This window comes from Oryctolagus cuniculus, chromosome 5, assembly GCF_964237555.1.
Source record: "Oryctolagus cuniculus chromosome 5, mOryCun1.1, whole genome shotgun sequence".
Lineage (NCBI taxonomy): Eukaryota > Metazoa > Chordata > Mammalia > Lagomorpha > Leporidae > Oryctolagus > Oryctolagus cuniculus.
The window spans coordinates 64241029-64253961 of NC_091436.1; the positions used below are offsets into that span (position 1 = coordinate 64241029).

The 12933-nt window shown below is 49.8% G+C and overlaps 1 long non-coding RNA gene across 1 annotated transcript in view; it reads left to right on the top strand.

The window, feature by feature from the left end:
* Nucleotides 1-10903, top strand: part of LOC138849628 (uncharacterized) — a 42317-nt gene extending 31414 nt beyond the window's left edge. Inside the window, exons 3-4 of the long non-coding RNA XR_011388602.1 lie at nt 8102-9999; nt 10801-10903. This is a non-coding gene — a long non-coding RNA (uncharacterized lncRNA). The remainder of the gene's footprint in view (nt 1-8101; nt 10000-10800) is intronic.
* The last annotated feature ends 2030 nt before the right edge of the window (nt 10904-12933 follow it).

A 12933-nucleotide genomic window follows, 5' to 3' on the forward strand; every position in this document is an offset into this window, starting at 1 on the left:
TTCTCAAACTAGGATGTGTTACCTTGTGCAAGCTGAAAGTGAGTAAGAGGACTGAGTTCATGCCTCAGGGTACCATAGCCCATAATCATATGTTTAATTCATAAAATTGTTTAATTCAAAAAATTGAGGTGTGCCTGGCCTGCCAGGGTGGATGCTACCACACATTTAGAGACATTTATGTGCAGATGGCTTTTGCCTCATAGAAATGAGACTGAGTGTACACACACACACACATACACAGAAAGAGAGAGAGAGAGAGAGAGAGAATGCTACATTTCTGTAAGTTCTGATCTCAGCCTCACCCACCCAGAGGTGTCATCTGCAGTTCTTTGCCCCAGTGAGGATGTCTGGGAACTGGAAATACATAACTTTCCTGGGAAAGACTGTAGCCTTCCCTGCCTTGCTACCTGACTACCTGGCCCTGCTTCTGTAACCCCCAGGCAGCTGGGCTCTGTTTGATTCAGCCCAGAGATGTCTGAGCCTCATCTCTCCTTGCCCTGAATGTACTGTGGTGTGTGTGTCATGTCTAGAGATAGGGAAACTTATGAAGAATATTTAATTCATAAAAGGAGAATCCCAAATGGTCAATAAGTAGCTGGACAAAACTTTTATCTGTTTGATGGTGAAAATGTGAGTTAAAAATGAATGAAGAGGCCAGCACTGTGGCACAGGAGGTTAATTCTCTGCCTGTGGCACCGGCATCCTATATAGACGCTGGTTCTAGTCCCGGCTGCTCCTCTTCTGATCCAGCTCTCTGCTATGGCCTGGGAAAGCAGTAGAAGATGGCTCAAATGCTTGGGCCCCTGCACCCACGTGGGAGACCTGGAAGAAGCTCCTGGCTCCTGGCTTTGGATCATCGCAGCTCTGGCCGTTGTGGCCAACTGGAAAGTGAATCAGCAGATGGAAGACCTTTCTCTCTCTCTCTCTCTCTCTCTCTCTCTCTCTCTCTCTCTCTGCCTCTCTATAACTTTACATCTCAAATAAATAAAAGTCCTTAAAAAAATGAATGAAATAAAAGAATATATTTTGCACTGTTTCTTACATTTAGCAAAGGTCTGTATATCAGGCAAGACACACTGCTGTTGTGTGTACATTTCTGGAGGACGGTTTGGCAGTTGATTTCAAGATCCAGACTACCACTTTCAGGAATGGAACATAATAAAATAACGATAAACGAGAACAAAATGTGTATGATAGTGTCATGAGGTTACTTTTTTCCCATTTTATTTGAAAGGCAGAGAGACAGACAGACAGACACATGCAGGGATTTTCCTTCAGATGGTTCACTCCCCAAATATCTACAAGAGTCAGGTCCCAGGCAGGCCAAAGCCAGGACACTGGATCTCCCACATGGATGGCACAAACGCATGTGCTTCAGCTGTCATCAGCTGCCTCCCAGGGTGCAAATTAACAGGAAGCTGGATCAGAAGTGGAGGTACCTGGGGCCAGCCTTGTGGCACAGCTGATTAAGCTGCCGCCTGCAATGCCAGCATCCCATTTGGGCGCTGGTTCAAGTCCTGGCTGTTCCACTTCGATCCAGCTCCCTGTCAATGACCTGGGAAACCATAGGAAGATGCCCCAAGTGCTTGGGCCCCTGCCACTCATGTAGGAGACCCAGATGAAGCTCCTGGCTTTGTCCTGGCCTAGCCCTGGACATTGGGCCATCTGGGGACTGAACCAGCAGATGTATGATCTCTTTGTCTCTCCCTCTGTCTCTGTAACTCTGCTTTTCAAATAAATAAATCTTAAAAAAAAAAAAAAAACATGTCATGATAAATAAAAATAACAATAAAGCCTGGCAAAAACTCTGTTTTGAGTCAGTGCAAAAATTCAGATCCAGTGACTGTTTCCTCGTTAGATGCTTTTCCCTAATGGAATTCATTAAAGTTTTCGTCCATGTGCTGTGGGGACTAGAAAGAGAACTGAGTAGGGCAGAGAGCTCTGCCCCCAGGGTTCTAGCTCCAAGAGATTCTGAAAATTGCTGTAGCTCTCCTGCAAGTCCTGCTAACTGAAACCCAGAGTGTTCCCCATGGATGTGCAGAGCAGATAAATGCCATCAGGTGCACCAAACTGAAGCCAGGACCCGGATGGATCTGGATCTTGCACAAGTCCTGGCTGGTCACCTACAAAGGACATCTCAAGTATTTCATTAACCTTGCAGGAATGTGATCTCACGTGTTGTGATTACTTTTATTTTTAAAGACTTTTTTTTTTTTAAAGATTATTTATTTATTTGAAAGGCAGAGAGAGAGAGAGAGAGAGAGAGAAATAGAAAGTCTTCCATCCACTGGTTCAACTCCCCAAATGTCTACTATGGCTGGATCTGCGCTGATTCGAAGCCAGGAACCAGGAGCTAGGAGCTGCTTCCGGTCTCCCATGTGGGTGCAGGGGCCCAAGGACTTGGGTCAAATTCTACTGCTTTCCTAAGCCACAGCAGGGAGCTGGATTGGAAGTGGAGCAGCTGGGACTTGAACTGGCGCCCACATGGAATGCCGGTACTGCAGGTGGTGGCTTTACCCACTACGCCACAGTTCCAGCTCCAGTGATTACTTTTAAAAATGTTTTCTATTGAATGAAAAAAAGAAAAAAGCAAGGTAGAAAACATGCATATTAACTCCCAATTCAGCAAAACAAACACACAACTAGACATATTCTGATATATACAAATAAAAATACATTTTTAAAAATTGTTAGTGGTTAGCAGGCTGGGGGTAATTTTAGTAATCTTTATTATACTTTCCTATATTTTCCAAATTTTCTATTTTGGATGTGTCCTACCCTTATGATTATGGAAAATAAATTTAAATATGAATATCTAAAAGAATATGCAGAAGAAGTTTTTAAACTTCAAGACTTACAATTTTTTTTAAAAGTTATTTATTTGAGAGACAGAGTTACAGAGACAGGGAGAGACAGAGGGAAAGGTCTTCTATCACTGGTTCATTCCCCAAAGGGCTGCAACAGCCGGAACTGGGTCAATTAGGAGCCTGGAGCTGCTTCCAGGTCTCCTGTGTGGGTGCAGGGACCCAAGCCCTTGGGCTATCCTCCACTGCTATTCCAGGTGCATTAACAGAAGCTTAGCCTACTGCACCACAGTGCTGGCCCCAACACACAAATCTTGTACTGTCACCAGAGAAGTCCTTCTTCAACAAAGCTAATGAAATTCATCTGGCTTTGTTTTAATGGCTCACTATTACAGAAGACTTCTTCCTTGGAATGACATCTTAACAACATCAAGCAAGATGGAAGCCAGTGTCTGCTTTGGATATTATGCAGTGGAATCTTAGAACAAGCTTGTTGACAGATTTAGAAAGAATTTCCTAAAGTATGAAAAAGCGAGCCCTGTCTTAAGCTCAATGCAACATCTCGTGAAATGCACCATTGTTCTTTAGGTTTATAAAAAACAAAAAAACAAAAAAACAAAAAAACAAAAAAAACAGTTCCTCCAATTTTCCTTTCCACTGAAAATCATACTCATGTCTCACAGCAGAAGGGACCTCCGGTTTTAAACCTGAGGGAAAGCGAAGGAGCTGAGAAAAACAGGCGACGTGGGGAGAGGCCTCAGCCCATGGCTGCGAAGGTTCTGTGTGGGTTTCTGCATCAGACAAGCCCCTGAGCGTGTTTGTGGTCTGGGGAGTTTTCTCCGAGGTGGAGGTGGGATTTCATCTCTGCTGGAACTTAAATGACCCCAATTGGGCGCTGCCTCTGCCTCCTGCCCAGGGAGGGGCGGGGATCCTAGGTTGTCTTTATGGGGTTGAGACCACCTGGCCCAGGCGCTGCTCGCTCCAAGCCTGGCTCTCCTCTGCCCCAGGAGCTTTGCTGTCCCCATGACCTCCATACCTCCAGGCACCCACAGGGACCCAGGAGCTGATGTTTGCAAAGTGATCTCTCAGGATTTTTCTACAGCGTGGGGTTCTTTCATTTTTCTTTATTTTTACGGAAAGATTTTGAGTGGGTGCACCTGAGAGCACAGTTAGCATCGGATGGATGAACTCATGCAAAACTCTTCATTTCTGTTCAAAAACCTGGGGGGGGGGGGCGAGGAGTTGGAGGGGAGGAGGACGGTTTTGCTCATATTTGCTTTGTGGGAATTGGGGAGGGGAAAACCACAGAAGGTACTGATGTGCTAATTTACAAATTTACTCTTTGTGCATGAGCTATGTGGAAACTGGCGTATGATGAAAAACGTATGTCACTTTGGAGCCCTGGCTGCCCAGCTCTTCTCAGTGGCCTAACCATTTCTTGCCAAGTTGTTTAAGTACAGATAGTGCCGTACTGTGTCCACTGCTGTGTCTGCTGCTTTGTTGACTTCGTTTATCTTGGGGATATCTCTCTCTAGTATAGAAAAGCCCCTTTGCTCTTTCAATTTACTGTTAATTTTTGATTATTTTTTTTAACAAATTCAGTATGCTTTGTAGATACAATTTTTAAAAAGATTTATTTATTTATTTGAAAGAGTTACACAGAGAGAGAAGGAGAGAGACAGAGACGGAGGGAGGGAGTAAGGGAGGGAGGTCTTCCATCCCTGGTTCACTCCCCAATTGGCAGCAATTGCAGCTGGAGCTGCCCCTATCCAAAGCCAGGAGCCAGGAGCTTCTTCCAGGTCTCTCACACGGGTGCAGAGGCCCAAGGATTTGGGCCATCTTCTACTGCTTTTCCAGGCCACAGCAGAGAGCTGGATTGGAAGTGGAGCAGCTGGGAATTGAACCAGCACCCATATGGGATGCTGGCAGTGCAGGTGGTGGCTTTACCTGCTACACCACAGTGCCGGGCCCCAGCAGTATAACATTCTTTCCCATTGGTTTGACAAAGGTATAAAACAAAGTTTTACAAAGCTGTATTTGCAGTAGTACTGATACACACAGGCATTTCTTCCTTTTTAATTTGTTTTTAAAATTTTAGCTCCCGCATATAAGTGAGAACTGGATCCAGCTTATTTCACTCAATATGTTGATATGATGTCCTCCGGTTGCATTCATTTTGCTGCAAATTGTAGAATTGCATTCTTTTTTTTTTTTTTATAGCTGAATACTATCCCATTGTATATATATACACCACATTTTCTTCATGTATATAAACATAAAGACACCTTGCTTGATTGCAAGTTTTGGCTGTTGTGGACAGTGCTGCTATAGACATGGTAGTGCAGGTGTCTCTTTGATACATTGTGTTCAAGTCTTTTGGGTATGTATCCAGTAGTGGGATTGCTAGATTATATGGCAAGTCTATTTCCAGTTTTTAAAGAAATCTCCACACTGTTTTCCACAGTAGCTGCACTAATTTACATTCCCACCAACAGTGTATAATGTTCCCCTTTGTCCACATCCTTGCCAGCATTTGTTATTCTCTGCATTTTGGATTTTAGCCATTCTGACAGGATTGCGGTGATATCTCATTTCCCTGATGGCTAGTGATGTTGAGCATTTTTTCATATATTTGTTGGCTATTTGTATTTCTTCTTTTGATAACTGTCTGTTGAAGTCCTTTGCCCATTTCTCAACTAGATTGGTTGTTTTATTGCTTGATGGATTTTTAAAGTTGCTGATATATTCAGGATATTAATCCTTTGTCAGATTGGTTTGCAAATAATTTTCCCATTCTGTTGGATGTCTCTTTATGGATCATTTCCCCTGCTGTGCAAAAACTTCTGGGTATGATATAGTCTTTTTTTTTTTTTTTTTTTTTTTTTTTTTTTTTTTTTGACAGGCAGAGTGGACAGTGAGAGAGAGAGACAGAGAGAAAGGTCTTCCTTTGCCATTGGTTCACCCTCCAATGGCCGCCGCGGCCGCAGTTGGCCGGCGCACTGCGCTGATCCGAAGGCAGGAGCCAGGTGCTTCTCCTGGTCTCCCATGGGGTGCAGGGCCCAAGCACTTGGGCCATCCTCCACTGCACTCCCGGGCCACAGCAGAGAGCTGGCCTGGAGGAGGGGCAACCGGGACAGAATCGGGCACCCCGACCGGGACTAGAACCTGGTGTGCCGGCACCACAAGGCGGAGGATTAGCTTAGTGAGCCGCGGCGCCAGCTGATATAGTCTTATTTGTTTAGTTTTGCTTTTGTTGCGTATGCTTTGGGGGTCTTGTCCAAGAAGTCACCCCCTACACCAATATCTTGGAGTGTTCCTTTTGCTATTTTATTTCCATAATATTTTATTGCATGGATATGCTATATTTCTTCAGCCAGATTTTTGTATCCTTAGGCGATTTACAAACATTTACTCTTACATGTATCCTTTTGCATTTGTGCTAGTTTATCTGTAGGCCAAATTCCTCAAGTTAGAATGATGAGCTCAAAGGGGCCCTGCATTATTCCTACTGCAAGATGTCAGATTCCTTGCTCCCCAATCTCAGGAGAGGGCTTGTTTTTTTCACCTCCTAGCAAACACAATGGAGACAGCGAATTTAAATGCTGACCAAAGAGTTGCTTCTTTTTCTTTCATTTTCCTAAAACAAAAACAAAAAAAGTCCCCAGGATGCTTAGAGGTGAGCATCCTATTACTCAATTTGCATCTGAAAATAGTCACAAATCTCTCTCTTTCCATTTGCTTTCTGCTTTGAAAGAAGCTTAAGACCTGGGAACATTTGCCTGATCATGGGGGGGGGGGGGATAAGCTAACAATAGAAGAAACTCATTGTGGTTTATTAACTCAGACAAGATTTCAAAATTCAGGGCTTTTTATAGATAGCACAAAGAATTTTTTTGATGGTGGGCGTTTAGGGCCCCTGTGGCCAGCAGGGGGCAGCACATCCCCACCAAGAGTGGGCTGCCACCCCACCAGCTGCTTCAACATTCGGCTGGGGGCTTAGGGGCTCGCATCAGGCAGAAAGGCAAACTCACTTTGTTACCTTCACTGCCATCTCATGGTTGGAGCAGGCTGGAGGGACTGAGCGGGCAACAAAGGATCAGAATAAATGGAAATCTCCAATGCCAGCCAGCTGCAAGAGGATGTGGAATTAAGGGGAAAAGATTATTGAGACGGTAAATGAAGACAGCACCAGCACCGTATTGTAGAAGCACTGAAGGAAACTCCTTTGTTGGATTCATGTTATATTTCATAAGTATTTTGACAAAAAGTGCTAAAAAGTCAGGTAATTTGCACCTATAACTCCTATTCCCCTAAAAAAAAAATAGGATTTAATGTGCGGTGGGCATTTGACATAGCAGTTAAGCCACGGCTTTGGATTTCAGTGTCCCATGTTGGAATGTGCAGGTTTGAGTCCAGGCTCATGTTTCCAGCTAATGTGCACCCTGGGAGGCAACAGGCTGAAATGCTTGGGTCCCTGCCACCCAGAGGGGAGACCTGGATGGAGTTCCTGGCTCCTGGCTTCAGCCCGGCCCAGCCCTGGATATTGTGGGCATTTAGGGGTGTGAACCAGTGGATGGGAGGTCTCTATGTCTGTGTGTCTTCCTCTCTGCCTTTTAAATAAATAATAAAAGTAAATAAATTCTTTTAAAAAAAGCAAATGAGCTTCCTCCCTAAATATTAGTCCATTCCACCAGCAAATATTGATGGAGTGCCAGGTGCAGGAGAGACAACACATGGGCTGCTTTCTCATTAGCGAAGCAGAAAACTCGCGGGACCTGGGTCAGGAAACTTTGGTGCCAGCTTTAGATGTGACACCATAAACTGGCTATGTGACCCTGGGGAAATTATTTAACTTCTCTGTACCTCCGAGATGAAAGTGATATTAATGCCAGATGCCTTCTGACCTCACAGATGTACAGATGCGAAGAGCAATTGTTGCACACGTAAAAGATTTGTATAAGCTCAAATGCACGTGTCCTGTAGTAACAGAAGTGGCGGCCTGGCAAGTCCTGGCTGACTGTGTGCCAGGTACTCCTGGCTCTTCGACGGTCATTCCCCTGGTGGTAGTTATTATTAGTCCCACTCTAGGGACCCACGGTGTTCAGAGTCAGCCTTTACAAGGTGGTGGAGCAGGATTCCCATCTAGGTCTGACCCTGCACGTCACTTTGTACTGCGTCAGCCTGGTTCTCCCTCATTCCTCTCAGATCTGTACTTAGAAATTGTAGCATGGGGCAGGGCGTGGGGTTCCAGTGAACTAAGCTGCCACTCGGGATGCCTGCATCTGTCTCCACTTCAGATCCAGTTTCCTGTTACTGTGCACCCCAGGAGGCATCGGGATGGCTCAGGGACTTGGGTCCCTGTCACCCACATGGGAGATCTGGATGGAGTTCCTGGCTCCTGGCTTCCACCTGTTGTGGATGGACATGTGAGAAGTGAACCATTGGCTGGAAGATCTCTGTCTTCTCTCTGCCTCTCTGCGTTTCAAATAAATAAAGAAATTTTAAGTATTTTCCTTTGATATCACTCAGAAGACAGCTAAAGTAAAAATCAGAGGTCACCTACCTCCCTATGAGACAATCTGAAAACACACACATCAGTTCCTGCAGCCATTCTGTTTCAAAGTTGTTTCATGCGCTCTTTTCTCTATAAAATGGAAACCAGTGATGTGTCTTAAGAAACATTTCAGAGTAACTGAGAAGTTTCTCAATTTATTCTAATGGCATGAGTTGTCATTGGCCAAGAGAAAAGCAAGCGAACCTTGGGAAACTAGAAGAGAAGGAAAGACTCACAAAGAGAGAGAAAATGGTACAGGAGAGTTCAAGCAAGTTTTTTGACTGCCTGGGTGTCCAGGAAATGGGTTGCTGTCCGGGATCTCTCAGGAGGACTTCATTAGCTGGGAGAAACCGCCAGGACACAGAATTGCCACAGTCCTGAGTGACACCCTGGGAGAGCCGGGGATCGGGCTGGGGCTATTTCTTGGCAGGGGTGAAGGCCTTTTGCTCTGTGAATTATGCAGCCTCCTTGGCTGAAGACGAGGTGGTTTACCACATGCAGACACCCAGCGCTCACCCACCAGGGGCACGACTTGGAGCTGGGTATTTCTTTCATGAATCACAGAGCCGCAAAGAAAGTAAGCAGGCACCTTTGGGGGTGGAGGGAGCGGTGAGAGCAAATATCGAGTGAGCAGCACCTCTGTGGGGCAGGCACTGTCCGGACTTTTAGGAACTTTTAGTCCTGGTGGTATTAGCTCCATTCTATGAATGAAGGAATCAAGGTTTCGGGCCTTAAGCTGAGGCCGCATGGCCAGGACTTGAAGGCAGGCAGTCTGGCTCTCCCTGCTCCATGAGTCCATTTCCTTACATTAATGCCAGGAAAGGGGACAGAGGGAGGAGGAGGAGGAGGAGGAATAGGAAAAAAGTGAAGGGCAGGGTAAGTGGATCCTATGAATACCGGTTACTGTGAGCCTTGGAGCCCGGCGCTCCTGAGTCACAAGCAGTCCTTTCTTCCTGCTGGGAGAGGAGAGGGGAAGCCAGGCGCAGCCAGCCTATTTCTATACAATGTGGTAACACTGTTGAACAGGAAAATCCAGTGGTGCTTGACAGAGACCCGTGTGTTCCTAAGCACATCCTAAAACGTGGAAAGTTACTGAGCTGAAGTGGCTCACCATGAAGGCACAGGCTGCTTCAGACCAGCCACTGTGGATTCCATTGTCACTTGCCTTCCATAAAACTGGCCTTGTTTTTACAAGAGTGTTCCGCAAAAGTGAAATTTAAACAAACTCAACCCCTCACAAGGCTGGGGCTCTGTTGTTTGTTTCAGAGACCGTAGAGCACTCGGGCTATCTATCCGTTACAGAAAAGAATTAAGCCTTGCCATTAAAAACTACACCAAAAATTATTTCAACTTCTGCCGGATGTTTGAAAGTTTTCCCAATGGAATGGATGGAAAAAATATTCCACTAAAAGGCGCAGAATGATGACTAATCTCCTATTTGTGCCAGTTCATTAAGTTGTCTAATGGCAACGATGGAAAATAAATGCTTTTAGCCCGTACACTTTTGCTCGAGAAACGACTGGCGAGCAAGTGCGTTCTCCCAGAGACGCAAGAAGCGGGTCCCCAGGAATTCGAGAGTGGCGGGGAATTCTGGAGGACCCGGGAGCTACTCCGTGCGGGAGGGAGGAGACGTACCACTGGGTGGGCCACCTCCTCCAGCCACTGCAGCGGGAGCGCGGCGGGGGGGGGGGGGGGGGAGTGTGTGTGTGTGTGTGTGTGTGTGTGTGTGTGTAGGGGGAGCGAAACCCAGTGGCCAGCAGTGTACATCCCCCAGCTCTCGGGAGGGTGCTCCCCGGGGTGTGCCAGGGAGCTGGCACCGCCCGGCGGACGCGAGAAGCTCCAGACACAAAGCCAGCGCTGGGGAAAGGGGCGGCCGGGGACCGGAGCGCACATTTGGCTCCGGTGCGCGCCGGCTCCAGGTCCCAGGGATCTACCAAACCCGACAGACAGTTCGAGAGGGGCAGTGAATTCCAGCGGGACGTCCAGGGAGGCCCCTGATATCTGAGTAGGACCCCCTTTGGCCCCAGCGCCGCGGTCCCAGCCGGGACTACCGGCTGCCCCGCCGCGCCGCAGGCTCTGACTTTGCTTTGGGGGAGGAAGATGGCAGATCCGGGAGAAACAAAGGAAACTTGGGCCCAGCCCCGAGAGCGGCGTGTGTGGCTCGCGTGTTTGCCCAGGGTCCTGCGTGGGAGTCGCGGGGCGCCCGTGCGAGCCCGTACGCAGCCCGCTCGGGGAAACACACCCCGGGTGCCAGGAGCCCGCGGCGCCCGCCCACCTGCTGTGGCAGCCGCCCCGGGAGCGTCGGCCCGCTAGCGCCCGGGCGGCGGCGGTGGTGGCGGGGGTGGGGGCTGGGGGCAGGGGGAGGGGGCGGCGGGGAGCCCGGTGGGGGGGCGGGGCGGGCGGCGCCACGTCACGCCTATTGTAGCGGTCCCGGTATATAAGGTCCCGCCGGCGCGCCGCGCTCCCCACCTCGCCTGCGCCCGCCCGGAGCCCGCCGATCCCCGCGCACCCGGCATCCCACGAGACGCGCCGCGCACCGACGGAGCGGACATGTGCAGAGCAATGGTGGCCAGGCTTGGACTGGGGCTGCTGCTGCTGGCACTGCTCCTACCCACGCAGGTGAGGCCCCGGCGCCCGGCGGGGCTGGGGAGCTGCGCCCCGGGTGGGTGGGTGGAGCAGCCCCTCCGGGGCCCAGCCTGCGCCCCAACCTCGGGCCATCGACTAGAAAAGGATCTTTCCTAACTGACCCAGGGGGAAGCAAAACGGGGTCCCTCCTTTGCATTCCCTCGTGCAGGTTGCCCCCGCCCTTCCCGTGGTCCCGGGAACAATGCACCGGTTGAGAGGACCCTGCCCCACCCCAGGGAGCACACCGCCTCCCACCCACGCTCACCCCCAGGTGCCACCCAGGAATAGAGGGTGTGCTCCCCTCTTGCTCCCTTCCCGGGGAGCCCCGGCTCTTGGCGAGGTCCTCACCCCCCACCCCCCACCCCCCGAGCGCCGTTTCCCTCCAGGAGTGTCTTCGCGCTCCCTGCGCGCCACACAAAGAGAGGGGACGGTCCCTTTTGGGGGAGCGCGGCTCCTGCCCCTCCTCCACCGCCGGAGGGGGCTTGGGGATCCGGAGGAAGCCCCTGCCCTCTTGCCCTATCTCCCACCCCCTCCCTCCACCCAGCGCCGAAGCCTGGGCAGGGACCCTGTGCTGACGCCGCGCTCTCTACGGTGCGACCTTATCCGTTCGTCCCTTGTCACCTTAGGAGCCCGGCGCTAGCCTGGACCGGCTCGCTCCGGGGAGGTGGCTTGACGGGACAAAGCCCCCCCCCCCCCCCCCCCGCTAGGCTTTGTCTGGGTCCCCGTCGTCAACCCCTTCTCAGAACCCCAGCGCGGGAGCCTGGAGAGTCGCCGCGCTGTCCCGGGGGTGAATGCGTGGGTGCCCCCGGTGGGAGCTAGAGGGTTTTTTTTTCCGGGGGGTGGGGGCAGTTGGGCGTGGCGGACCCGGGGGTAGGGTGGGGTTGGGTGGAGTGGAGAGGTGACTTTGCACAGCTCGGTTTTCCGAGCTGTGTCTCCCGGGGTTTCTGCCCCGAAAAGTTGGGTGCGCTGGGTCCGTGGGTGTCGCCAGACACCTAGCCTCCGGGCTGGTCTGGGAGCGCAGCCTGAGCGTGCGGAGCGCTCTGGGACCCGGGAACCGGACCCTTTTGTTGTCCTGCTGCCGGGCCGCTGCGCTCCCCTTTCTTGGTGCCCGGTGGGGGAGGGGCGCGGCCGCCGGGAACCAACTCGCTCACCCCACCCCCTCTCCCACCCGACTTTATCCCCCACATTTAAGTAAACCTAGATTGGAAGGGAAAATTTTTGTTTAGTGTCAGTTTGATAGATGAACCTTCGTGGGTGGTGGTGTGGTGAACTCTTAGATTTTCAGGTGGATGCACTAGGATTTTTTTTGTTGCTTTTTTTTTTTTTTAAGTTACCTGCTACACTAAAGCTCGCTCTCTCTCTTTCTCTCTCTTTTTAACAAACAAAGAACAGGTTACCTTCTTCAGGCACCCCACACCGGGCTTCCCAAACAGGGCACACAGTTTTCCATAATTTGTCATATTAACGCTTTCCTGTTAGTGGCAGGGTTGGTTCTTCACAGGGCAAGCTGAATCTTGCACACCGTAGGTGCCCCATGAGTCTGTTTTTGATACGATTTGTACATTTCTTCGGTCAATATTTGTTTATGGGTTCCCAACAAAGGGCCCCGGTGCTTATGTAGGAGGGTTTTATCTTTGGATTAATAGGCAGCCAAATGTACATGTGGCTCCCAGACTCTTGGTGCCACCTCCTCCCTCTCGCCTGTAATCAGAAGCCCATGTAAACCCTCCCTCGCAGGGAGAGCTGAAAGCTGGGACCTGCCTTTGTTCCCCGACAAAGGCGAGATTATCACGTGCTCCACTGGACTGTGCATTTCATGGCTCAAAAAAAAAAAAAAAAAAAAATCAGTGGTGAATGATGCCACTCAGATGCTGGGACACCGAGGGGACCTTGGTTCTTGGCCATAGCTCTGAACTGAGTGACCAGGCAGGCAGCCTGCTGCTGGCGAAA